Raw genomic sequence first — 27,148 nt, forward strand, 5'->3', positions numbered from 1 at the left:
AGACCCAGTTCTAGTTCCCCTCCCCACACCCCACCCAGTGTTACTGGGTGACTGCTTCAGAGCTAAGCCTCTTGGGTCCTCCATGTCTCTCTAGTCATTGTAATAATTCTTAATTCTATTGAGCTCGTGGATGGTTTACAACTTCACATCTCTAAGGAGCTGTAGCCTCCAAGAAGAAATCTTTCAGGTGGTTTTAATTTACATTTTCTGAGAATTCTGATCATTACTAATAGGTGACATTTATGAAGCATTTTGCGATGTGCCAAGTGTAGCTAAGTGCTTTGAGGCACTATCTCATTTAACCCTCTTAAAAACAAAACTATGAAGTAGATACTACTTACTTTTGCTATTTGATAAATGAGGAAATATCAGCTCAGATTGCTGGCAGGGCCTGCCTAAGGACACCCAGATATGATCTGCTGGCCTCTGGTAATCTCAGATGTCCTGGAGCTTGTGTTTTCTGATTGAGGAATCAGAAAACACTTTCAGCTTCAATTCTTTATTATTATTATTATTTATTTATGCATACAAGAACTAGGGTACAGGCCAGAGGTGTTGGGGGTGAGATGATTCACCAAAGACAGAGTGAACAGAACAGGGGAACAGAACAGGCAGAATGATTGAAACACATGGCTGAGGGGAGCAGAGAGTAAGATAGGAGAGGTCTGCTGCGCCATGTGGGTATCTCCCTGGCCGGCTGAGGATAGAACTTGTGCTGCAGAGGCTGTGGACAGCTTCACAGTGCTGTACTTAACCCCTTGCACCAACAAGGAGGCCCCAGCTTCAATTCTTGACACCAACATCTTTCTTAAAGTCTGAGGCCCACCTGCTGCTAGCACAGTGAGACCTTACCTAGGAGAATAAGGCCCTCTCAGAGCCCCCACTGTCAGACCTCCCCTGCTGAGGTCCTGCTGCAGAGAAGCAGCTCTGGGTCACCATGGAAGAGTCCAACAGGCCAGGAGGAGGCAAGTACTGATTCAAGAAGTTGCCTCCTTTGGTGGGAGCTTGGAGGGCCACCTCCCCCTTCCTGGGTGTCATTCCTCTCAGGAAAGCCCTGGCTGGGACTGACCTTCCTCAGCACCAAGCAGATCTATAAGTTTTTTTTAGGGCAAGAATAAAAATGCTGAAAAGGAGGTATCATTCTCTAGTGTTTTCTATCTATCAGACACTGTGGTATTTTATCTGCATTAACTCATTATTTTCCCTGTGGGTATGATTATTTCCCCCATTTTATAGATGAGAAAACTAAGTAAAGAAAGTAAATAACTTGTCCAAGTCAGTAAGTGGCAGAACCAGGATCTGAACCTAGGCAACCGAAAACTCTCCAAAATACACGTGTTTATTCACATGTGCTGTATTAGAAGCTGTCATATTTTATGGTTGTGTTCTAGCACCCTGGTGTGCAATCCCTGCTCAATATGTGACTTGCGAATGAATACATGAATGAACTAGTGAATGAGTTTGTGTTTACACTGCCACATTCATTGCTGTTGAAGTCACCAGTTGCTGGATGCTTTCTTGGGGTTCACATCACTGGGAGTAAAGCCCCTTTAAAAACACAAACTCCAGCCAGAAAACCCATCTACTTCAACCTAACTGGAAAAGAGACATTGCATTGGTCAGTGTTATCTCAGAAGGTTTAGAGGTTGTAGATTTGACTCAAGCTGACCTAACCTCAAAATCTGTATTATGACCCCCAGCTCAGGACTTCCTTACAATTTTGATGGAAAAACACCCCAACACCATCACCACATGTAATGCCTGCAGCAATTACTGTTCCCATTTTTGACAGGGGAGGAAACTGAAGCTCAGAGAGGGAAGTGATTTGCCCGAAGCAGCCATTAGAACTCAACCCTTTTCTCACTCTGAACCTGGTACTTCTTCCGTCCTCTCCCACCACATACATGGGGCACAGTCTCAAAGAAGGGGACTCCAAGAAAGAAGCCCACACTCCACTAAAGACTCCCCCCACCTAAGTCTGGGGCCTGTCCACTGTATCTCCCTCTGGTGGGGTCCCTACTTTCTTAGCCCAAGCAGACAACCATCACCCAAATTACAGGTGGAACTGAGCCTGAGGGGAGAGGGGAGCCTGGGGTCCTCTCCCCTACAACTGACAAATGATTCCCCCAACACACACACATACACACACACCCCCCACACACACACATAGCCCCCACCCCCCAGGCCCTGCTGCCTTTCTCCTTCCTCACAGCACTGGCTCTGCCCTCCCCCAAGGCTCTGGGTGCCCTTTTCCCCTGAGCCTGGCCATGTCGTACAGAACTAGATGTCCACTGTCTGTAGGCCCCTAGTCCTGAAGGGACTGGGAGGCTGGACCACACATGTGCTCATCTCTGGGGTCCAGTGTCAGCACAGGGCTGAGCCAGAAAACCACCAGAGGGTTGCTTGTGGGGTCAACAAGTGAAGGAACCCCCCAGTGTGGGGGGATCCCTAGGGCACCTGGCCCTTCCTGATTCTAAGCATACCTTTCAGCAGTAAGAACATCTCCCCACTCTTCCCCAAGTCTCCCCATTCCTTGTCTTTTTCTCCCGCTTCCCTTCCCCCCCTTCTCCAACCCGCCCCCACTCCCCATCACACACGCTCTTCAGACAGGCTCAAGAACCAGTAGTGGGTGAGAGTCCACCTTTATGACTTGATTTAACATTAGAGGATCTGACTCCAGATATGGTCACATTGATGGGCAGGCTCAACATATGAATTTGGGTTGAGGGGACATGGGGGGGAAAAAAAGGCAAGGGAAGAGAGGCATTACTTAACTGTTCTCTCTATCAAGACTTTCTACTCATTTGCAAGTCATTAAAAAAACAAACATTTGGGACTCCCTGGTGGCGCAGCGTGAGGGGGTGTGGGAGGGGCGGGGTGGGGGGGGCAGGTTGACCTCAGCTCTGTGAAGCTGTCCACAGCCTCTGCAGCACAGGTTTGATTCCTGGCCAGGGAGATTCCCACATGGTGCAGCAGACCTCTCCTGACTCGCCCGCTGCTCCCCTCAGCAGTGTATTTCTCTCAGTCCGCCGGTTCTGCTCCCCACTCTGTCTCTGGTGAATCCTTTCACCCTCCCACGCCTCTGGCCTGCACCCCAGCTATTGTATAAATAAAAAATAAATCTTAAAAAAAACCCACAAAAGCAGCTGAGGAAAATCTTCGCTAGTCAAGCCCCCATCTATGCCTCCAGCCCCTGGCACCCACACTCTTCACCTCCTCCCAGGTGTCACATTCCAGTCTCAGATCCCCAGTGACCCACCTAGGCACAGGGCACAGCTCTGTCTGAGTCTCTTCAATCCCCTGGGAAACAGGATGAGCCAGTTTCTCCTCAGCCCCCTTAGGGAGCAGCCTGGGGCGGGGGCAGTGCTGTTGTCTCCACCAATCTCTGGCAGGATAGAGTCCCCAGATCAGCACCAAAGAATCCACGAAAATCCCAAAGGGGCCCACAGAAACCAAGTGGGCACAATCCCACATCACCTGGCCCCGGCTCCCAGGAAGTGCTTCTGAATATCCCCCTTACTGCAGGGGTTGGAGAGAGGAGGGAGCGGCACTTTGGGGCTTAGATGCTTCAGCCTCACCAGAGGATAGACACTGGCAGAATTACTGATAATTCTATGATAAATGCTATGCCCCAGGTATAGACAAAAGAAGATGACTCATTCTGCCTTGGAGGTCAGAGGAGGAGGAGGCAGGACGTGTGTTTTGGTTTTGGGAGTCAGGGAGGAAGGTGAAGGGCATTCTAGGTGCATCCACCTAGAACAGTCCAGGCAAGTGCATGGAAGCAGAAGCTGGAGAAGGGGATCTCTGCTGCGGTAGGAGGGAATGGGATTGAACGGGAGGCAAAGCAGGCCAGCACCACCAACAGCCCAGCGTCTTCTGCCATTGTTGTTTCTGAGCCAGTTCCTTCCCTGCTGGCCATGATACACAGAGCACGTCCCATCCAGCCTCCAAAGACTTGCTGGGTATGTTCCCTGTGCCAGGAATGCTCCTCTCATTCTTACTGATCTGCACTTGAAGCACCTGCTCAGAGCCTCCTTCTTACACGAAGCCCCCCAATGCTGGCCAAGACTAGACACATTTAGCCCTGAATCCTGAAGCTTAGGTTATCTGTCCCGCCTGCCTTGGAACGGAATTATCCGTTGTCTCTCCTCTTCTTCTTGAGGGCAAGCCTTGCCTGAGACCTGCCCACAAGTTTTCCCTCATCATCCTGTAACACCCGCAAACACGGTGCTTTCACAACGGGCCCATTTCCTGCCCAGGTCTTGGCATGAGCTTCTTGGACAATGCTGTTTTCCTCCGGTGTTATCTGCTGCTCAGTCATCACTGGACCTCCTTGGAGACAGGACTTCAAAAACCGGTCGCTCCTTGTAAGATACCTATTCTTTCCAGGCCAGTGAGCCCAGGTGCCTCTCCCACAGAAACACTGCCCAGGGTGCACCCCTGTGCCACATGCCCCCGCCTCCTCAGAAGGCGAGGGGCGGGGAGTAAAAGAAAATATCCACACCACAGCCACAGGCAGCTATTAAAAGAATGAAGTCCAGCATGGACTGCCATGGAAATAAAATAGTGATCACCATGATAGTGGCAACGGACATATATTGGGACAAGTGCTTTTTTAAACTTTATGTTTATATGGATTAAGCCCTTAAATCTTCATTACAGTCCTGTGAGGCCAACACTGTGATCATCAACATTATACAGACAGAGACACTGAGGCACAGAGAGGTAAACATCTCATTCACACCTGGTGGAGCCAGGCATCAAGTCAACACCTCGCCCTACAATCTCTTCAGCACAAATGCAAAGGGAAAAGGAAGCTGCGAGATAAGCCCTGAGATGTATTCTCTTTTGGGGTAAAAGAAAACTATATATTTGTATAGATGAGGCATTTATACATAAGTAACATATCAGAAGGACACATTTAGATTACAACCTGCTGGAGGGGCTGGCTCTATAGACTTCTGGGTTATTTACATTTTCCACAGTGAGAACTGACCCATGTGTTACTTGAGTAATTAAAAGAGAGAAATTATTAGGGCCTCGATTAATGTTTGTTGAATACGGATTCATTTTCTAGGCCTGTTTTCTCAAACTCGGGGTATCACCCATTAGTGAGTCATGAAATCAATTCAGTGGGTCACAACCAGCATTAAAAAAATCAAGTAGACTAGAACAGAAAGTATCAGATCCGCAGACATAACAGAAATTATTTCACTAAACTTTTGTTTCAGATATATACAGTGGAACTGAAGGGACTTGTGACCTAAAATGTATTTCTTACTACAAGCCACTGGCAAGAGTCTGCAAACCATGCTCTAGACTTGGGCATCTACAGAAGAATCAGCCAGGGGCCCTGCCAGCCAGGACCTCTGGTTTGGGGTGGGGGGTGGGGGGGGCGAGGTCTCTCTGTTTAGAAAGGAAGCCAGAGGGAGCCTGGCTGTTGGGAAAGGTCTGCTTTGCCCACCCCACAGATGACTTGTGGGGCCTGGCTCACCCCCTTGGGCTCTGGCGCACACTCTCCTTCCCTCCAAGGCTTCTGCTCGTGAGAGCCTTTGCCAGGGTTTTTGGGTTAGGCCGCTCCTGAGATCAAAAAGTCTACCCATTCTTCTCTGTCACCCAAAAGGCCACTTCTCCTTGCTCCTAAGGATTCCCTCCTGAGAGTTCCTGGGGTCCCGTATACCCCTAGGTTGTCGAGGGGGGAGGGGTGGGAAACTGGAAGATTTTTTTTTCCAGCTCCACATCCGAGCTCCACGTCCCAGGGAAGCCTCTGGAAATGCAGCTGTGTGGTCAGTGGGGGAGGGAGGGGCTCCACTCAGTCTGCAGTGAGAGCTGCCCCCACCCAGGGTGAGCCTGGTCCAGAGCAGAGCGAGGTTCCTGTGTCGGACAGGGATGGAGGGAGAAGCCCCCAGTCTGGGGCTCCCATGGCGCTGGCGCCTCCACATCAGAGCTCGCCTAACCCACCCCCGCCTCCCCTCCCAGGGCAGCAGACAACTAAAAAAAGATAAAATAAAAAGAAGTAATTCCCCTGCTCTGACGTCAGCGCTAGGTCTTAACAGCCCGGCAGCGGCATGAAACTGGATTGCAACCAGATGTAATGCCCTTGAATCCTCACACACCGCTGCGCTGGAAGAGAAACGAAGGCGGGGGCACCCTGGGCGGGAGGGAGCGGCGCGGGTCCCGCGTGGGTCCTTGAATCCGAGCCTGCTCAGACCCTGGGAAGGCGCTGCGGGAGGGAGCGCGGAGCTGGAAAGCTGAGGGCCGGGGTCCGCCATGCAGGCGCGCGGCCTCCCCTCCCCCAGCCCCCCAATAGCGCATTGTTACTCTCGGTTTTATCCATTCAGAGCCCCGGCGCCGGCGCTTCCCAGGCTCGAGGGCTCGGGAGAAGGGCGCGCCAGCTCGCGCGCCGGCCTCGGCGTGGGCAGGAGGACCCGGAGCCCCGAGAAAGGAAACCGCTCGCAGGGAAAACGGGAGCCCCAGGAAGCCGGGGCCGCTGCAGCCTCGGGCCTGGCTGGTGTTTCGCTTCCCCTCCGCCCCTCCTCGGCGGCCCCCAACGCGCCCCATGCTCCAAATGTCACCCCCGTGTCCTGCCACCCCCTCCCCCTCGCCGCCCGATGCGCGCCCCCACGTCCTCCTCCCGGGCCCCCTGCCTCCCAGGCGCGGGGGCCTCGGACCCGGCCAGCGCTCGGCTGTCCGGGGGCGCCCGGCTCGCGCGTCGGGGGCCCCCGACCGTGACGTCACCCCGAAGGGCCCTCGCCCCCGGGCCCGGCCGCGGCGGAGCTCCCCCGGCCTCTGGGGCCGCTTCCTGCCGGGTCGCGGGGCCTGCTCCGAGGCCTGGGCGCCCTGCCCGCGTCGGGGCACCGCCGGGAGCGGCGGCACCCCATCTCCGCGCTCACGGCCCTCACCACCCCTCGCCGCCCAGGCTCCCACGCGGCCCCCCACGCCAGGCCCCTGGTCCCGCAGGGAGAAGTCAGCTCCCCGCCCCCCACCCCGGCGCGCTCACAAAGCTCCCCTCCAGCCCCCCGAGGCGCGCGAGTGCCCCCCTCGCCCCCACCCCGCGCTTCCCAAACACTGGGCGCCAGGGCGCACGCAGAGCCTCCGGCCCCGCTCGACCCTCCCTCCTCGCGCCCCCGCTCCGCCAGCCGACCCCAGGCGGCCGCACAAACCTTCTCGGAGACCCTGACCCGCGGCGCAGGGCGCCCCCACCCTGCAACTCCCCGGACGGCCATCCGGTGACCTCGCGCACCCCCCACGCCACACAAAGCGATGACCCTGCAGACCCCACGTCCCGACCCAAAGCGCGCTCGCCCCGGGAACGCGGCCCCCGGTCTCACCCTCCCCGGGATCCGGACGCTCGCGCCGCCCCCGCCCCGGGCCGCGTCCCCGGCGCCCCGGCGCCCTGGCGCTCGGTGCTCACCTCTGCGCCCGCGCTCACTCGGGGGCCCTGGGACAGGCGCTGCGACTTCGCGGCCCGGAGGCCCGGGCGGCCATGGGGGTCAGGGCGCGGCGGCCCGGCCGGCCCGCGGCCAGGCAGGAAGGAGGGTGGGCCGCGGAGCCCCCTCCTCGCGCCGGCGCTCGGGCCGCGGGCTGGGCGGCCTGCTCGGCTCGCGCTCGCCGCCGCCGCGCTCTCCAACTCGCCTCCGGAGCCCAGCCGCGGGCGGGGGCGGCGCCCGGGGGCGCGGGGAGCGGGCGGCGCGGGACCGGGCCCTGGCCGCGCACCCGGCCGGGCCTGCCTGCTGTCCGCGGGTGCCGCGGGGAAATGCGATCCCCTCCGCACAGGAAGAGCGGGCGGCGGGCGGCGCGCGGGGGAGAAGGAGAGCGAGAGCGGGAGGAAAAAAGTTCCCGGGCGGCCTGGCTGCGCTCGCTCGCGGCCCCGGGCGCTAGGCGGGCCGTGCGCGCCCCGACAGCACCCCCTGGCGGTCCGCGCGCCCCGTTGCGCCCCCACTCCGCCCGCCCGCCCGCTGGCGGGCCTGGCGGGGGAGGGGGCTTTGCCGGACCGGGGGAAACGCTCAGGGACCCTCGCGTCCGCCTTCCAGGCCCCGGGGCGCCGCCGGACCGAAGTCGGGGTGACGGCTGGAACCTCGAGCGGAAGACTTGGACACCCCGCTTTCAGGGGCTTGCAGTCCCTGGCCTGGCGCCAAGGCGAGACTCCCACCCCCACCCCGCCAGCGGCTCTCCCCGTGACCTCTCCTTACAGTTCGGGAAACATTTCGACTCATAAACGCAGTAGGCCCGGCATGAATTTCGTACCTTACTGGCACCTGGCACCTTGCTGCGTGCTGGGGAATCAACGGAGACAAGTTGTCCCTGCTGTCATGGAGCTGGCATCCTGGTGGGAAGAGGCAAACAGCAAACAGATGCTGCAGACATAGAGAAGATAATTTCAGGGGATAGTAAGTGCTAGGAAGAAAATGAGCAGGTGAAATGATAAATAGGGGCTACTTAGCTGGGAGTAAGAGGAGGTCTGTGCGTGCGGAGAACTGAATAGCAGGAAGGAACCTGCCGTGGGCAGAGCCAGGCAAAGAGCAATCCTGGCAGAGAGACTAGCCAGTGCAAAGGCACGGAGGCAGGGGAGAGCTTGCAGCCGTGATTCGCTAGGGGACAAGTTGTAGTGGTACTGAGGGCAGAGTCAGAGTGGAGGGCTGGGGTCTTGAGGACTACAAAGGGCCTGGTAAGGAATTTTGACGCATGTGTAATGGTATGGGAAGGAAGGGTTGTGCAGGTTTTAAGCAGAGGAATGGCGAGCAAGTGACTGAATGAACCTCGGAACTTCTAGACTCCTTGACAGTTGCCACTCCCAGGCTTCAGCTCACCGCAGATGAAGCAGAATCCCACAGCCACCTGCTCAGGAAGCCTCCCATCCCCACCCAGCCTCTGGGTCTGTGGGTCCTGTGAGTGGGAGTGAGGTGGTCTAGGCATCTCAGCCCCCAGGTGACCTGAAAGTAGTGAATTATGAATCAAACTTCACTGTCTCATCTGTGAGGTGGGCTCTTCACACTGCGTTCATGAGGAAACTGAGGCACAGACTGAAGTCACCCGTTCAGGTTCTTAAGGTAAAGAGAGCTAAGACCTACACCCAGAGTCTTTCCCATTCAGCTCAGCACCCATCTCCCTGGGTGTTAAGAGCAAGACAGGGCATCCCTGGTGGTGCAAGGGGTTAAGACGCAACCTATGAAGCTTGCCACAGCCACTGCATCACAAGTTCAATCCCCAGCCAGGGAGCAACCCACATGGCGCAGCAGACCTCTCCTGACTCGCCTGCTGCTCCCCTCAGCAGTGTATTTCAGCCGATCTGCCTGTTCCATTCCCCACTCTGTCTTTGGTCACCCCCCCCCCACAACTCTGGCCTTACCCCAGTTCTTGTATGTATAAATAAATAAAATCTTAAAAAAAAAAAAGACCAAGACAGACACAGGATCAAAATGTCAACTGTGCTATTTTAAGGACAGGTTCTGGGGAAGGCAGACCTGGTTTCTGTACCTGGTTGTTCTTTGTGCTGCAGTGTGACTTAGATTAAAAAGTCCAGATTTGCTGAGCCTCAGTTTCCTCATCTGTGTAATGGAGGTGATAGTAATACCCCTTCGTGGAGTTGTTGGGAGGATTAAGTAAGATGAGGTGTGTGAAGCATTTAGTCCAGAGCCTGGCATGCAGCAAGTGCTGTTTCTGTTTGAGATCAAATGCTAGATGAATGGGAATGGCCCCTTTCATCATCCAAGGGCTGCCTAGCCCCTGCCATGGACCAGTCATCTGCTTTCCCGGCCCTAACCTGCTCTTAGGGACAATCTATGGGAAGACCTGGCACATCAAGAAGGGAAGGTCTCCCTGGGAGACTTCTGGCTGCCCACAGGGGTCCTGAGACTGGCGCCTTTATCCAGACAGGCAAGGCTCTTTGGGAAAGCAGCTGGAATCCCAAGTCTGGAAAAGCCCATTTTCTGGTCTCGGATTTGGGTGTCTTGTTTTAATTCACTGGTGTCAGATTTACAAGGCCGGTATCCCCAGCTGCGTGCCTTGAGCAAGTCTGGCTCTTTGGGGTGGAGCGGGGGGGGGGGGGAGGCTCAGGTACTGTTGGAGAAAGCACCTTCGTTTGGAGAATTAGCTTTCCTAGGTGTGAGCAAGGCTTCTGGTGGAGGTGGCATTCAAGCCAGACTGGCAGGATGGGCAGGGCAGGTTCCCCTGGGTAGCCCAGAGAAAAGACATCTTGAGCAGAAGAGAAGGGACATAGGAGAGAAAGAAGGAGATGGTAGGGCCTCCAGGTAAGAGCGGCTGCCATTTCTGGGCACCTATTACATACATGCCAGGTGCTTTCCATGTGTATCATAGCTTTAGTGGCTGCAAACAAATTTATTCTTTATAGTTCTGGAGGTCATAAGCTCAAAATCAGTATCACTGGGCCAAAAGTCTTAGGTGAAGGCAGGGCTGGCCCCTTCTGGATGGAGGCTGGAGGGAAGAATCTGTTCCTTGTCTTTTCTAGCTTCTGGAGGCTGCTGCATTTGGAGACTCATGACCCCTTGGTGACCCCCAGAAGCTGGAAGAGGCAAGGGAATAATTGCTTCTGATATAACGGCCTTCTACTTCCTCCCTTGACCTTGCCTCCTCTTATAAGGACCCTTGTGATTGCATTAGGGCCACCTGGATAATTCATGCCACTCTCCTCATCTCAAGACCCTTCATTGAGTCACACCCCCAAGGGATCCCCCTCTGTTTTTCTTTATGCCCCATGTAAGGGAACATTCACAGGCTGCAGGGCTTAGGACCGACCTACATATCTCTGTGAACCATTGTTCAGCTTCACATTCTACATTCTCTGAATGTTTCCTCATCTTAATTCATTTTACAGATAGGAGAATTGGCTCCAAGAGTGGAAGTCACCCCTGGGAGGCCACATGTCAGGTGAGTTTATTAACCTATACCCCACATATTTATGAGTTCTCACTGGTTTGGGCTCTGGGTTTGCAGTGCAGAGTTTCCTGTGAAAGGCATGCTGTGGAGCACAGGCAAAGAGTATAGTGACCTGGGCCTGTCAAGGAATTCAGGGAAGGCTTCCTGGAGGAGGCACCTGCTGTGGATCTCACCATCCCAGGAATGCAAGACTGGGAGCTTCTCAGAGGAGAACCAGGAACTATGGCTGGTTTCTGTCAGCAGAGGCAGCCCTCAGGAGATTCCTACTGAGACCCTCCTGCTCATCCTTAACCAATGTGGCAGGAAGGTGGGGAGGGAATGGGCCAGCAGTGCTGCGCAGGCACCCGGTGGAGGCACTGCTGGGACAAAGGTTTCCGCTAGAAGCCAGAAGATGGAATTCAGCATTGTTTTGACCAGAGAGCAGAGTAAAGCATTTGAAAGTTTTGGAACTGAAATACCTTTAAGGGATCTAAATTCTTGGGGGCATCACCGCTATGTATTACCTGTACTTACACTGAAGTCGTCTTACTGACTCCCTGGGGCACTGGAATTTGAGATATCCTCTTCCCTCCCTGGGGGTCTTAAGACCCAGTTCTACATCTCTTTGGTGTAAGCCTTAAACTTTCCCAGGGTTTTCTCTTAGGTCAAAGGAAGATGGGGGTGGGGAAAGGGGAGGAGAGAGAGACCGAGAGAGACAGACCCCCTGTATGCTAGAAGATACGCTAAAGGGAGGGATCTACCTAAAGATAGAGTCCTGTACCTTGAGGCAACAATAGGCTAATTACTCACTCGCTCAACAGAATACAAATGCAAAGGAAGCACCCACCAGTCCTCCACCTCGTTAGGAAAACATCCCATTTCAATAGACCCCAGGCTCAAGCAAGGAAACTGAGGCCAGGAAGTTTCAGTGCCAGGAGCAGGAAGTGCTGAGCGGGGGTTCAGGCATGTCCAGTGCCAGCCCCTCTGCCTCCTTGAAGGTGAAACCTCCGTGGGCCTTGGGTCCTCCTTTCACAGCAGATCTGCAACCTGTGTGGTTACCCTCCCACCTATGAGTGTGTAGCTAGCATTTATTGAGTACTTACTGTATACCAGGCCTTGTACATTTGGGTTTGTGAGGTAAAGACCCAGTTTCATTTTGCGTAGGAGAAAGTAAGAGGCCCAGAAACGGGAGTAAACACTCCCAGAATTGGTCTGCTTGGTGGGTAACCACAGAAGCGGATGGGAAAGCAGAGGGGAAGGCCTGCCCAGCTCTGCCCCTCGCTGACAGCGTGACCTTGCGCAACTCCTGTGCCTTCTCTGAACCACTCTTTTTTGTTGTTGTTTATTTTTTATTTCATAGTCATAAACTTTGCAATCCAGCTAGTCTTGGAAGTAGATAAGGAGTATATGGAGCCCAAAGAACTGTAGAGTACCCTCCTGAGCTACAGAATGGTCTGGTGGTTCAGATGACACACAAACCAAATTTATTACATTTGTCACAGTCAGTGATTTTCTTTTTGGTCTTGCCATTCCTGGACCAAAAGTGCTCCATGACTTCCAGAATATTCATGCCCTCCTTCACCTTGCCAGTGACCCTATGCTTCCCATCCAACCACTCAGCCTTGGCTGTGCAGATAAAAAAGACTGGGAATCTTTTGTGTTGGGTCCAGCATTTGCCATAGACAAGATACCTGGATGAAATTCTTGTCATCCCCATAGATAGACTTGCTGCCAGCACCTTTATAGTGTGTGAAGTCACCACCCTGGTACATAAATCTTGAGAGAATTGTGTCAAAGTAGGAATCTTTATAACCAAATCCTTTCTCCCCAGTGCTCAGAGCATGAAAGTTTTCTACTGTCCTTGGATTTTGCCTGTAAGCAGCTTGAAGGAGGTACAGCCCAAAGGCTCGCTGTGGACAGAGATGTCGAAGAATAGGGTGGGGTTCACCAGGGCTGGGCTACGCAGAGGTCTGGCAGTTGTGGCATCAACAAGACCCAGCCCCTAATTTCTAAAGGGAAGTATAGTGATGTCCGTCCGCCTCCTGGGTTGTGAGGACCAAAAAGCCCTTTGATGTTATGCAGCTCTGTACAGTTGCTCTGCTCCTCCCCTCCTGGCCTTGAAGGGGCCTTGGATTGTGCTCTCGGGGTTCCTTCCCCCAACACAGAAGGTGAAAGTGATTGGAGCCATTCTTGCAAATGTCTCCCCAATGCTCAAGCCCTTAGAGGAAGGTCATCCAGGGAAAAGGTCAGGGAGGTGGGGGGGATCCATTTTAGAGAGTTTGTGTTTGAGTGATGGGCAGAGCAGAACAGGGAGAAACCCTGACTTCCTGGGAGGCACCCCGACTTCCTGGGAGGCTCTGATTGCCAGCAGAGAGACCAGAAGAAGGAGATGACAGCCCTGCTTAGCCCCAGGAGAGACTGAGCACTGTGGGGTTGGGAGGATTCTATCCAGTCTCAGGGAAGCCCCATAAGGAGTACCAGATCATCTGGCCTGGTGCCAGACAAGCATCACTCACTCAATCACTCATTCATTCATCTACTTATTCGTTTAATACACACAAATTGATCCAAGCCCTGCTCTAGATTCTGTCTCCAGGATAAAGTGATGCAGGCCCCACCCGCAAAGTACTAGACAGACAGGGGACCCATCCGGTGGCTCTTCATTGCAAGAAAAAGATGCTTATGGGCAAGGTGGGGAGAGTTGCTAGAGCTAAGCAGGGCAGGAAGGCTGAGGGAAGACTAAGTTTGAAAGTGTCCAGGACAGTGACAAACATGGCCCAAGTTTTAACAACCTTTACTTATAGTACAGAGAGAAAATGCTCAGCGAATCTTTAGGGGTAGCAGAATCAGTCTGGGACTCATTGTATCTGGAGCTACATTTGGGAGGGATAAGATTCCATTTTGTTTCAGCCAGTGTCGTTCTGGATCATTGTTACAGAACCTATGTCTTACCTTGGTTTTCCTGGAAAACATTCCTTCCCACTTTTAGATTCAGCCTGGGGTGACCCTACCTTTGGGATGCAGAGGTATTATGCGTTAAGTTTAGCCAGTCAAAATGCCTCCTTTGCCTGACTACAGTGATTAACTCAGGGATGCCTGACCACAGTGATTAACTCACCTGATCCAAGCTCTCTAAACCTTTGCTGGAAGTTTGAGCTTTGCCAGAACCTCCAGGGGTGGTTAAGCTGGTTGGCGGTGAGCCTGAGGAGAAAGCCAATAGGAAGGAGAGTAGTGTTGAGATACAGAGAGATGTCATCTGGGCACCTGGATTCAGCTGCGCCTGAAGCTTAGAACCCTTGGAGTTTCAGTTACAAACCAGTAAATTCATCTGTTTGTATAAACCAGTTTGGATTGGTTTTCTCTCACTTATCTCAAGAGAACTGAGGCTGCCTTACCCGGAGAAGAAGAATTAGAATGGACAGACAGCAGTTTGACCATTGTCTTCAAAGATCTGAAGGGCGGTCCTGACCCTATGTGCTAATGTACAGATTGTGAGACTCCAGTGGGTGGAAGGCCCTGGAGCCTGATTTTGACTATATGAGGAACTTTCCCACAACTAGAACTGTTCAAAGAGGGCCTTGTGCCACCTTGGTAGAACATCTCGTCTCTGGAGGGAAGCAAACAAAGGAGGGTGTGGTGAATGGAACGCACGCAGGCTTTACTAGAAGGACAGGGAGCCTGTAATTGAATGAACATGATCTGATACTTCAGCCCAGCTTTGGTGCAGAGTGGGGGAACACCAGTCACTCCCAACTTTTAGCTGTAAAATATTTAAAATATTCAAGGAGGTACAAAAATAATTCAGTGATCATCCCCTCACCCAACATTGTAGCTCAAGAAGTAAAATCTCGGGCCTCCCCGGTGGCGCAGCAGTTGAGCGCTGGGTTGCGAGGCTGCCGGCAGCCTCTGCAGCGTAAGTTCGATCTCCGGCCACTCCCCGGCCACCGGAGGAGGGTCCCCCATGGCGCGCAGACCTCTCCTGCCGCCCGCTGCTCCCCTCAGCAGTGTACTTCGGTCCTTCTGCCTGCTCTGCTCCCCGCTCTGGCTCTGGTGAATTCTCTCACCCTCCTGCGCTTCTGACAGTTCCCAGTGCTTGTATAAATAAATAAATAAATCTTTAAAAAAAAAAAAAAGAAGTAAAATCTCAACAATACAATAGAGTTCCCGATTATATATAGACCCACCACACCCTGACTGCCTGTCCCCTTGCCAGTCTTTAAGCTTTTACTACATATGCACCATCCTAAGGGATGTGTAGTTCACGGGTCTTTTTTAAATAGCGGGATTAGACTTCCCATACTTTCAGACTCTACAGATTTTTTGTTATTACCGGTGGTGAAAATGAAAGCACTTAGCTACCAATAAAACATGTCTTTTCTTTCTTTTGATAATAGAAAAGTATTACAAAAGCAGTCCCCAAATAGTTTTTCATCTTGTTTATATAAAAGCAATTCACAATTTCAGGGCTGCGAGGGTTGAGACTGAGATAAGGCATATGAAGCAGTTTGCACATTCCCTGGTATATAGTAAGTGCTCAGTTATAGCTCTAGTGATTACTGTCTCAGGGAATTGCCCCACCGCCCACCCTCCCCTTGTCGGAGAAACCATCGCCTGCCTTCCTTTGCTCACCCACCTCATCCAAGTTGTCACGAATCTTATCATTTGTTCCCTTTGGTCCTCTGCTACGTCAGCCTCTGGTACCAGTCTCCTTGCCTTCAGTTTCAACCCCATACCCATCTTCCTCACAGAGCCCCAAGCAATTGTTCCCTTCCTGTGTGTAGATCCTTAACTTGCCACCCTCTTGCCCCCAAACATACCCAAGGTTGGCCACACATATCCTTCCCTCTTCCATCCCTTCAGAATGACTTGTAGGTCCCTCAGTTGTCTTATCCTTTATACCTCTGAGCATTCCCACATGCTCTTCCCTCTGCCCAAGACACCCTTCCCTCTTTGTTCCATCTGACTGCTCCCTCCATACTTTTCCATACTTAACTCAAGAGTGGGCTTCTCCAGGGTGCCCTCACGGATCTCTTCAGGTCAGATCGGGCCCTTGCTCCTTTGACCGTGCATGCAGATACCCTGTCCTACAATATCCCTAGAGATTGCTGTTCTTTATGAGTTTCTCTTGCTCTCCGTCGTGAATTTCTTGAGGGAGGAGAGGGCTATCCTCTTGAGGGCTTGGCAGGAGAGATTTTGCACAACAGTTCTTTAAAACAGTACCACTTACTTTTCTAAGCTCTTTGCACCTAACCACTCTTTTAAGTCTCACAGGAGCCCAAGGAGGGAAATATGATATCTGTGCATTTTACAGATGAGGAGCTGAGGCACAGGGAGGGTGTATGTGTTTTCTGTGACTGCTGTAACAAATTGTCACTGACGTGGTGTGTTTTTTTTTTAAAGATTTATTTATTTATTTATTTATTTATTTATTTATTTATTTATTTATTTATAAAAGAACTGGGATACAGGCCAGATACATGGGAGGGTGAGCGGATTCACCAGAGGCAGAGTGGGGAACAGAACAGGCAGACAGATGAAATACACTGCTGAGGGGAGCAGCAGGTGAGACAGGAGAGGTCTGCCGCACCCCATGTGGGACCCTCGCCGACCAGCCGGGATCAAACCGAGGGGCTGTGGACAGCTTCACAGCGCTGTGCTCAACCGCCTGTACCACCAGGGGAGGCCCTGACGTGGTGTTTTATTACAACAAATATTTATTCTCTGCAGTTCTGGGGCCCAGGAGTTCATATACCGATTGGCTAAATAAAGTCAGGGTGTTGGCAAGTCTTGTTCCTTCTGGAGAATGCGGGGAAGAATCCACATCCCTGGGGCCTCCCTTGTGGCACAAGGGTTAGGATGCAACCTATGGAGCAATCTGCAGCCACTGCAGCATGAGTTTGATTCCTGGCCAGCCAGGGAGCAACCCACATGATGCAGCAGACCTCTCCCGGCTCACCCGCTGCTCTCCTCAGCAGTGTACTTTGGTCAGTCTGCTTGTTCTGTTCCCCACTCTGTCTCTGGTGAATCCTCTCACCCCCCACACCACTGGCCTGTACCCCAGTTCTTTTATGCATAAATGAATGTATCTTTTAAAAAAAAAGAATCCACATCCTTGCCTATTTCAGATTCCAGGTGCCATCTGCATTCTTTTGCTTGTGGCTCCTTCCTCTCATAACTATGACCTCTTGCTTCCCTCATCACAGCTCCTTCTCTTCTTCTGTGCCAAATCTCCCTCTGCTGCTCTCTTGTGATTGCATTGGACCACCCAGATGACCTCCTGTCTCAAGAGCCTTAATTCCTTTTGCAATTAAGTTCACATTCATGAGTTCTGAGGATCAGAGCATGGCTATTTTTAGAAACTGTTATTCAGCCTACCACAAAAGTACGGACAGGAGACTCTGACCCAGAAGGGGTCATGCCATAGTGCTTGTAAGGAAGTTCACTGTCTGCCTGGCCACACGAGGCCAGGCAGATGAAGGATCATTCTCTGAGACCTTGGCTAGTGAGCCTCCCTGGAGGTCAGGACACCCTGTCCCTCCTTGCTGTTCCCCATGCCCGTGTTCCTTGGTGGTCAGCAGGACCTGGACAGTGGCCCTTCCTGTGAATGCAGTGCTTAGACTGTGTCAGGCAGAATGTCCCAGCTCTCCCTTAGTCTTGACATCCCTGATCCCTCATGTGCCCATTCTATGGCTGTGCAGACTGACGACTATCAACTTTGGCTGGTATTTCTCTTTTTTTTTTTAATTTATTTTTGCATACATGAGCTGGGGTGTAGGCCAAAGGTGTTTGTGGTGGGGGGGGGAGGTGACACCAGAGACAGAGTGGAAACAGAACAGGTGGATTGACTGAAATACACTGCTGAGGGGAGCAGTAGGTGAGGCAGGAGAGGTCTGCTGCTCCATGTGGGTCAGCTCCCTGGTTGGGGATCGAACTCCTGTGATAGTGGCTGCAGATAACTTCATAGTATTGACACCCAACCCCTTGTGACACCAGGGAGGCCTTGGTATTTCTTGAGCATCAACTGCAGCGTAGCCCTGTGCTCCATGCTTTACAGGCTCACGTGTTGCTCACGGTGGCCCTAGAAAGGTGAGGGTTCCCCACCTGGTTGTACAGAGGGGAAGCTGGGCTTAATGGCAGGTGAGGAGTCACACAACACCAAAGTCAGTGCCTGGCAGAGGCGACAAGGCCTGAGTGGGGTTCTAGAGCTACAGTTTGGCATGAAAGTGGAGGACCAACAAGGTTGGTTTTAGGCACCCCAGGAGCCGCAGGTCACTGCTTCTCAGGCTCACAGAATCACCCCACAGTAGCCAGGACCGAGCAGGCTTTGTCCAGTCACCAGGCAGCAGGGGTGGGAGCAGATGCTGGTTTGGAGTTTTGGAGGAAGGATGGGGTGTGGAGGGAGTCGAGCGGGGCTTGGGGGGACATGGCAGGGGGTTAGTGTGTGGAGAAAGTAAGAAGTGGGCAGTGAGGGGATGGCAGAGGGGGAGGGAGTTGGCAAGGTCCAGGGAGGGTCGCCATAGTAACAGGAGCCTGCTCTGCTCTGAGGCCAGAGCAGCCCCTGGGGAAGGAGATAAAACGTTTTCTATCGATCTCTGTCGGGAACGTCGCTGGTGATAAGCTCCTGCAGCCAATATAGGGCTGGAGGGGCCGGCTGGTGGGAGTGTGCATGGTGGCTACATGCTTGTGTGTCCATGTTACCAGAGGCTCAGCAGGGCTGGGGTCAGGTTGGGAGGTGGGAGGTGACTGCCCCAGCCAGGGTGGTGCTGGCGGGAGCCACGTTCATCTTCTTTGGCCTCCTGCCTCAGTCTCCTTTTCTGCTCAGTGGGGCAATTTTACCAGCTTATCCTTTCTCTTCTGGGGATTTGGTGACATTAACCGGGGGCCTGTTGGGGACGTTAGCAGCCACAGGCCCCTGAGGCCCACGGTGTCTGTAGCAGATGGGGTCTCAAAGTCTGTCTCTGTGTATGACTCCATTTGGTCCCCCAGCTGGTCAAAGCCAGAGTTGGCTTTAGGAGCTGGCCACAGAGTGTTGGGGGCTCCAGCGCAGATCCCATGTGGCTCATTGGGGCAGGCTGGAAATGGGCCCTGAAAGATATGCATGTCCAAACCTCTGGAAATTGTGGGTGTCCTAAAAGGGCCAAAAAGGGGTCATTGCAGGTGTGATTGAATTAAGGATCTTAACATGAGAAGATCATCCTGGATCACCAGGCTGGGCCCCCACTGTCATCACCAGTGTCCTTGTGAGAGGGAGAGGCTGTTGTGGCTCTCACGGGCACAGGGGGGTGAGCCCACAGGCAGAGACAGGAGTGAGGTAGCTGGAGCCCAGGAAGCTGCAGCCACAGAAGCTGGAAGGGGCGGAGACAGTCTCCCAGAGAGCACTGGGGGACGTGCTTTACCCACACCTTGATCTCAACCCAGTGAAACCGATTTTGGACCTCAGGTCTCCAGAGCTGTAAGAGAATAAATGTCTAAACCTTTATTTTTTTTTAACCACAAAATTTGTTACAACTGCCACAGGAAACTAACACACATTTTAGGGTGTCTTGGCTAACACCTTGGGCCCTAGTTGCCCACTGCTTACCCAAGGCTGCCGGTCAATAGGAGCCTTGGGTGGTGGGCAATGAGGCAGAGAGGGAAGAGGGAGGCATCTGGAGTTGGGACTGGCCGTGCTGGTGTTGTGTAACTTGATGGATCCTCCACACAGGTCTGGGCTTCCCAGGGATGCCAGAAATAGTGGCTGGGCTGGACTGTCCTGGCACAGCTCCATCCGACCTCTCCACAACCACTGTGTTGGTGGTAGTGAAGCCAAGATCTTCTCTGGAGAAGGCTGAAGGTTCTTATCAAGTATCAGAGTAGAGGACTCAGAAGCCTACAATGCTGAGCACTTGGGAGGAGAAAAACCACAGTGCAGGGCAGGGCTGCCTGTGTGTCCACAAGGTACCCTAAGGGGGTAGGTTTGGTGCGTGTGCACATGGTGGGCTGTGGGGTGCAGATGCACTGAACTCCCACACTGGTAGGTAGGCACCTGGCACAGACTCAGCTGAAAACCGGGGTGTGCCAGAAACATTTGCATCCTTCTTTTTTTTTTAAGATTTATTTATTTATGCATACAAGAACTGGGGTACAGGTCAGAGGTATGTGTGTGGGGGGTGAGAGGATTCACCAGAGACAGAGTGGGGAACAGAACGGGCGGATCAATTGAAACACATTGCTGAGGGGAGCAGAGGTCTGCTGCACCAGGTGGGTACATCCCTGGCTGGGGATTGAACTCATGCTGCAGTGGCTGCCGATAGCTTCATAGTGCTGCGACTTAACCCCGTGTGCCCCCAGGGAGGCCCCTACTTCCTTATTTTTTTTAAACCAACCTCAACCATATTCTAAGTCCCCACCCTGCTGGCTGGGGGGAAAATTGGATTTCAACCATTATGGAGACCTACATTCTTCTCCATAGTGATGCAAAGGTCCTGGGACCACTTTGTGTTTGGTCATCGTCTCTGGCAGGGCTGATGGTCAGGTGATTTCCTCTTTCAGACTTGGAGAGAGACCAGTAAAATTACCTTTGAAAGGAAATGAAAGGGGCCAGCCTAATATCGGTATGGGGTAGGGATGTAGGGGTGAGTGTAAAAAAAAAAAAGACAGGACAAAACCAAAGTTAATATCTGGTATTCAATTAGAATAGCAAATAGAGTAGTGCTGATGTCATTGGCTGGGTGTGACTATTTGCATTTCAATTAAAACGAAAAACATGTTTTTTTTTTATGAAAGATTTATTTATTCATGCATATAAGAGCTGGGATACAGGCCAGAGGTGTGGGGAGTGTGAGTATTCACCAGAGACAGAGTGGGAAACAGAACAGGCAGATTGACTGAAATACACTGCTGAGGGGAGCAGCGGGCGAGTCTGGAGAGGTCTGCTGCACCATGTCGGTCTCTTCCCTGGCCAGGGATTGAACTCGTACTTCAGTGGCTGTGGATAGCTTCATAGGCTGTGTGTTAACCCCTCATGCCACCAGGGAGGTCCCAAAAAACATGTTTGAAATGTAGTTCCTCACTTGCGCTAGCCGCATTTTCAGGTTCTAGCTGTTATGTGTGGCTTCTACTTGTGTGAGGTATTACAGAAGTTCTAGCACTGATCCAACTACTACACTCTGAGTGAAGAAGCCTGCCTGTTTTATAGATGGGAATGCCAGGACCAGACACACAGAGAGGCTTACCCAAGGCCATCCATAGCAGCTGGGCCCTTTGAGCTCCACGAGACAGCAAGTCGGCTCCATCTCTATAGTAGCCCCAGGATTGCCTGGTTGAGTGGACACTTGTCAGGGTGGCTGCTTTGCCATCCTTTGCATCCTTGTTGGAAATCCGGTTTCAGGAGAATGGTCCTGCCTGCATTTAGAGCTTGACTTGCCAACAGGCTGTGTGGCCCCAGCCCTGCCTGAGTTGGCCCATCCATGAGATGGAAACTGTGACAGCCTCACTGGGCTGTGTGTGATTTCTGTGAGTTAATATTTGGCAATTGCTCAGGACAGAAGCTGGTGCATGTAAAAGTTAAATTGATTATTTGGTGTTTCAGAAATGATGCTACTCAGCACAGAAGAACAAGCACTGGGCTGCCGCAGAGTGACCACTGGATGCCTGAGATTCGCCCCCAGAGGTCGGAGTTGGGATACTTAGAACCCCAACCTTATTCATGCTCACAGCATTCACTTGATAAATGTTTGCTGAGCTTACTTTTGAGGCTACTAGGCTGCTATGATGTAGTCTGGATCTGTGGGGGCCACTGTGAGCCTGGGAATGCTGACCTGAGAATGTCAAGGCTATCTTTTTAAAAAAAAAATTATTTATTTATGCATACAAGAACTGGGGTACAGGCCAGAAGTGGGGGGAGGGGAGCAGAGCTAGTGGGCAGCAGAACAGGTAGATCAACTGAAATACACTGCTGAGGGGAGCAGCAGGTGAGATAGGAGAGGTCTGCTGTGCCATGTGAGCTGCTCCCTGGCTCCCTGGCTCCCTGGCTGGGGATCGAACTCATTCTGCAGTAGCTGCAGATTGCTTCATAGTGCTGACGCTTAACTCCTTGAGCCACCAAGGAGGTACCTATCAAGGCTATCTTATCCAACCACTTGCTCCCTGATGCATAATCCTTTTAAAAAATATTTATTTATTTATACAAGAGCTGGGGTACAGGCCAGAGGCACGGGAGGGTGAGAGGATTCACCAGATACAGCGGGAAGCAGAACAGGCAGACAGACCAAGAACACAGATGAGGGGAGCCACGGGCGAGACAGGAGAGGTCTGCCACACCATGTGGGTATCTCCCTGGCTGGCCGGGAATCGAACCCATACTGCAGAGGCTGCAGACAGCTTCACAGCACTGTGCTCAACCCAATGTGCTATTGGGGAGGCCCATAATCCTTCTTTATGTCAAAAATTCTGACAGCTTCTGCTTGAATGCATCTCATGATGGGAATCTCACTACCTGTCAAGGTTGCTCCACAAGGACAGAACAAACTCTGGCAGTAGAGAGAGCTGCTATTGATGGCTCTTGTCTGGAAAGGGTGTGTGCAGAGAGAGATGAAGATGTCCAGGCTGCTCCTACAGAAGCCCTCTTGGCTCACATGCAGAATGGGTCAATGGACTTCATGGTTTGGGAGACCTGGGTTCAGATTTCAGCTGCTGACTTGTTGTGTGACTCTAAGCAAGACTATACCTCTTTGAGCCTCAGTTTCACCACCCGCAAAATGGGTCCTTAGCAGCATTCATCTGGCAAGGACATTTGTGAGGCTTAGGAGAGAAAATGTGTGAAGCACTGGGCAAACAGTGGACACCCCACAATGGAGCCATGTTCCATGTGGATGATAATAGCACACTTTCACACACATCTGAGAGGTCCACTTTGTGGCTGCAAGGGGCTGGCACTAAGAGGAGCAGGCTGCTTCTGCTATGGAAGCGTCCGCTGCAGCTGTGGGCACACCCCACTTGAGTCCTTCCTGTGGCTGCTGTGCAGCCCTCGTGCAGAGCTGTCTGTTGTCATGGTGACAGAGGCCCGTTGGCGTCCTGGGCCCGTCCATCACACGGGCCTGCCGCTGTGGGCACATCAGCATATGGGTATGGGGGCGTAGGGTGGTGTGGTCTGTGGATCTGTGTGTGAGTGGAGTCCTGAGTGTTCAAGGCCATGTGCTGCGTGAGGGCGTGAGAATGGAATCCCTGCCTCTGTGAGACCAGGTGTGTCTATACTATGGGTGATTCTGTGTAGAGGCGGCATTTGAGTTGTGTGGGGTTTGTGTGTTCATGGTGTTATGTATAATGTGCCTCTGAGATGCTGGCCCTAAGGTAATTGGGCAGGTGGGGCACTCCAGGAGAGGGACATGGGCTTGGGTGGTGTCCATCGCTCTGAGTGTGTGGCCCTGGGAGGGCTTCTACACCTTCCTGAGCCTCAGTCTTCTCTGTAAACACAGCAGGTGGCAAAGGGCGATCATGTCACATTTTGTGGAATCTTCAAAATTGTTCATTCGGTGTTGATTGTAGGCCAACTGTGCGGGACACAGCGTGACCAGAACCCCTTCCCTCGGGACTCTTCAGTCCGGTGGGAGGATAATTCTGCAATAAAAATGCAGACTACTGTTATGGGCTCTGAGAAAAAAAGATGAGGCTTCAGAACGATGGGGGTAAATATGGGGTGGTCAGGGAGGTTATCTGTAAGCTGAGGCCTAAAGGAAGGAGGCGCTGAGCACGAAAGAGTATTGCAAGAAGAGTAGCAGCAAAACAAAGGCCCTAAGGAGGGCAGGGGCTAAAGTTCAGGAGTCTGTGAGACAATAGAAGGCAAAGTGCTGGAGCAGTGGGGCAAGAGGGGGTGGCTGAGTTTACAGATGAGGAGGTAGTCACTCAAAGACCAGGAGCCTCCCCAGTTACCAGGTGTGATGGAGGGGAGAAGGTAGGGAGAGAGAGGAGAGACTAGAACTGTCCTCAGGTGCCAGGAAGGCCAGGGACTTGGGTTTGAGGCTGGGGGAAGAGGGTTAGGACAGCTCCTCACATTGGAAATAAGCTTGGGGACTGGTGTGGAAGATACATAGGCATCCTAGGATATGGGTGACAAACTGAGAACCCTCACCATGTGGCAATAAGAAGGCCAACAAGGGGCCTCCCTGGTGGCACAAGGGATTAAGCACCGCACTATGAAACAATCCGCAGCCTCTGCAGCACAAGTTCGATCCCCAGCCAGCCAGGGAGAAACCCACATGGTGAGGCAGACCTCTCCTGTCTCGCCCGCTGCTCCCCTCAGCAGTGTATTTCAGTCAGTCTACCTATTCTGTTCCCCACTCTGCCTCTGTTGGATCCTCTCACCCCCCCGCAGCTCTGGCCTGTACCCCCGCTCTTGTATGCATAAATAAATAAATCTTATAAAATTTTTTTTTAAAAAAGAAGGCAAACCAGCTAGCACAAAAGATCTACTTCCCCAAAGAAGATGTACAGAAGGGTGAGCAAGTACATCATTAGTCAAGGAAATGCAAACTAAAACCACAGTGATAGTACTCCACCTCCACCAGGATGGCTAAAATGTAAAAAAGAGGGTAACCTCAAGTGTTGGCAAGGACCTGGGGCAATGGTAACTCACAGCCATTGCTCATGAGGATGTAAATGATTCAGTCACTTTGGAAAACAGCCTGGCAGTTTCTAGGTTAAATGTGTGCTCACTATGTGAGCCAGCCCTTCCACTCCTAGGGGTTTCCCAGGAGAAACGAAAGCATATGTTCCCACATATGTTCATGGCTATTTTATTCGTAATTGCCCCACACTGAAAACATCTCAAATGTTCATCCACCGATGAATGGAGAAGCCAAAGTGATTCAGCCATGCAATGAAATACTATTCAGCAATAAAAAGGAATGAACTGCTGGCATATGTGACAACACTGGTGACTCTCAAATGCATTGTCCTGTGTGAAAGAAGCCAGATCAAAAGGCCACAGGCTGTGCATCCCTATTTGTGCACATTCTGGGAGTGTCAAAATTAGAAGGACAGAAATCTGATCAATATTTTCCTGTGGCTGCAAGTAGGGAAAAGTTTGACCCCAAGAGGGCTTGAAGGAACTTTTTGAGGGTGATGGAAATGCTCTATGGCATGGTTGTGCTGGTGGTTACATCATTTGATACATTTGTCAAACTCAGCATTGTATGCTTAAAAACCTGTGAATTTAATTGTATGCCAGTTATACCTCAGTGTATCTGGCCACAAACCAACAAAGCAGGTCCCATGAAGTTTGGGGCTGAGTAACTCTCACCCTCCTGCATAGTTCTTTCATTTCAGTTGCCTGAAATTTGCTGACTCCCTATCCACATGGGGACACCCCTGAAGTGAACAGGGACTGGGCCTCTAGGCTGCCCTGGGAGTGGTGAGATGCCCTGGGCCCCTCAGGCCTCTGCTTATCACTGGAGCCCCTCAGATCTCCTCATTAGTTGTCAGCAGTGAGGTCGGGCATGGAGACTGCCTGTGAGATCTGCTGGTCAGAGGCACCACAGGGCTGGCCAGATGGGATGGCGCCTGGGGACCTGGGGGTGGCCACGTCTGGAAAGAGCTCCATTAGAAGAAGGGGAAGAGGAAATGGACCCCACTGGGGTTAGTGGGTCTCAGTGGGCAGGGCCTGCGCACAGATGGGCAGGGGCTATGGTGTCCCTGTGATGTCTCTCCGGAGTCCCCGAGGCTGTGATGATTTTTCGTTTAGTTTTTATTTAAAATCACACCAGCTCTAGGGACAAGGGCAGTCTCCCTTTTCCAGCAGAAACTGCTCCAGGAACTTTTTAGCTGGTTCTTTCGTGGTTGATCTCCATACCTCTGCTGTTCTTGGTTTCAGTATTATTTATTGACTTCTGGAATATATTCTTTGATGTGATGGTTTTCACTCATTGTTCTGAGCCCTCTCTATCTGGGACATTTCTTAAATGATATGACTGATGATTTCTTCCCCTCCATGTCTTCTGTTCTCATTTCCTGGAATGTCTGTAACTCAGAAGTCAACTCTGTTGTGTGGATCTATCTGCTACGTTTTCTTATCTTTTCTATTGACCCATCTTGTTGTCTCATGGGGATTTTAATTTGATCTCACCCTTGCACTGAGGCTTAATTTTTGTTTGTGAAATTAACACACACATATTAAATGTCTATAAATATAACAGAATATGTTTAATACCTATATTACACCGATAATAGGATATATATAATATTAATACATAATCATGATGTCATTTTCTGGGCTCTTCTCTGTTCTCTTTATTATTGCACATCATGTTTTTGTCTTGCAGTTTTACAGTTCTCTTACCCTTCTGAGGATATACATGAGGTTGTTACTAATTTTTGAAGTTTTCTTACTTCTTTTAGAGCCCCTGTTTCTTCCAAATTACCTTTTTGTTTGTCCCTTTTGTCTCTGTCTTTCTCTTCGGAGACTCTACCCAGATTTCTGGTGATATCTGGAATCTTCACTTCCTGCAGGAGCTGTTAGACCTGCCCTAACACAATACCCCAGGCTGGGAGGTTTTAAAGAGGAAATGTGTCGTCCTGTGGTTCTGGAGGCCAGAAGTTCAAGGTAAAGGTGCTAGCGGGCTGGTTCCTTCCAAGGTGTTGTCCTTGGCTCACAGACAGCAGTCTTCACGCCATGTCTTCACATGGTCCTTCCTCTGCGTATATCTGTGTCCATACTTCCTTTCCTAAGGATGCCAGCCAGCCTGGATTAGAATGGATGCTAACAGCCTCACTTTACCTCAATCACCCTAGGCCCCAAATACAGTCAAATTTTGAAGAACCAGGGGTTAGAACTTCAGCACATGAATTTGGGGGAGGGGAACACAGCTCAGTTCTGAACACCTGCCCTGTTCCTGAACCCTCAGCTCTCCCTGAATCTCCACTCTCCCTTTAAGCTTTGACATGCCTCTTTTGGGCCAATTTCCCTCCCACATCTCTACTTGCTGTGTCCTAGGGTCCCAGGCTTCTCACCCTCAACTTGGGGAGGGCGGAGGGCTGGGGCAGCAGAACCAGGAGAGGAGAGGTCTGGCGCGGGCCAGGGAGCAGGATAGGAGAGGTGGGAGGATGCTTTTGCCTTTTTGGGTGTCCCCAGAATTTTTTAACACACCTCCTTCACCTCCTCCGGGGCTGAGGCATGGTGGCCACTGTCTCAGCGACACTGACTGGGCAGGCGGGATGCTGGTTACAAGGGCCGATTTCTAGGCCTCATCTGAAGCTGTCTCAACCAGCACCCCTGGAGGTGGGACTTGGGAACTGTCCT

The 27,148-nt window shown here is 52.0% G+C and overlaps 1 protein-coding gene and 1 pseudogene across 4 annotated transcripts in view; both read right to left on the reverse strand.

The window, feature by feature from the left end:
* Positions 1-7,475, reverse strand: part of RAI1 (retinoic acid induced 1) — a 116,366-nt gene extending 108,891 nt beyond the window's left edge. For all 4 annotated transcript variants that reach the window (XM_037491638.2, XM_054688942.1, XM_054688940.1 and 1 more), the window contains exon 1: positions 7,415-7,475. The gene's annotated coding sequence lies outside the window, so the exon portion shown is untranslated. The remainder of the gene's footprint in view (positions 1-7,414) is intronic.
* Positions 7,476-12,337: 4,862 nt separating this feature from the next.
* On the reverse strand, positions 12,338-12,710 carry LOC119231522 (peptidyl-prolyl cis-trans isomerase A-like; annotated as a pseudogene).
* Positions 12,711-27,148: the final 14,438 nt, after the last annotated feature.

This window comes from Talpa occidentalis, unplaced genomic scaffold, assembly GCF_014898055.3.
Source record: "Talpa occidentalis isolate TD23 unplaced genomic scaffold, MPIMG_talOcc4v2.1 talOcc4.7, whole genome shotgun sequence".
NCBI lineage: Eukaryota > Metazoa > Chordata > Mammalia > Eulipotyphla > Talpidae > Talpa > Talpa occidentalis.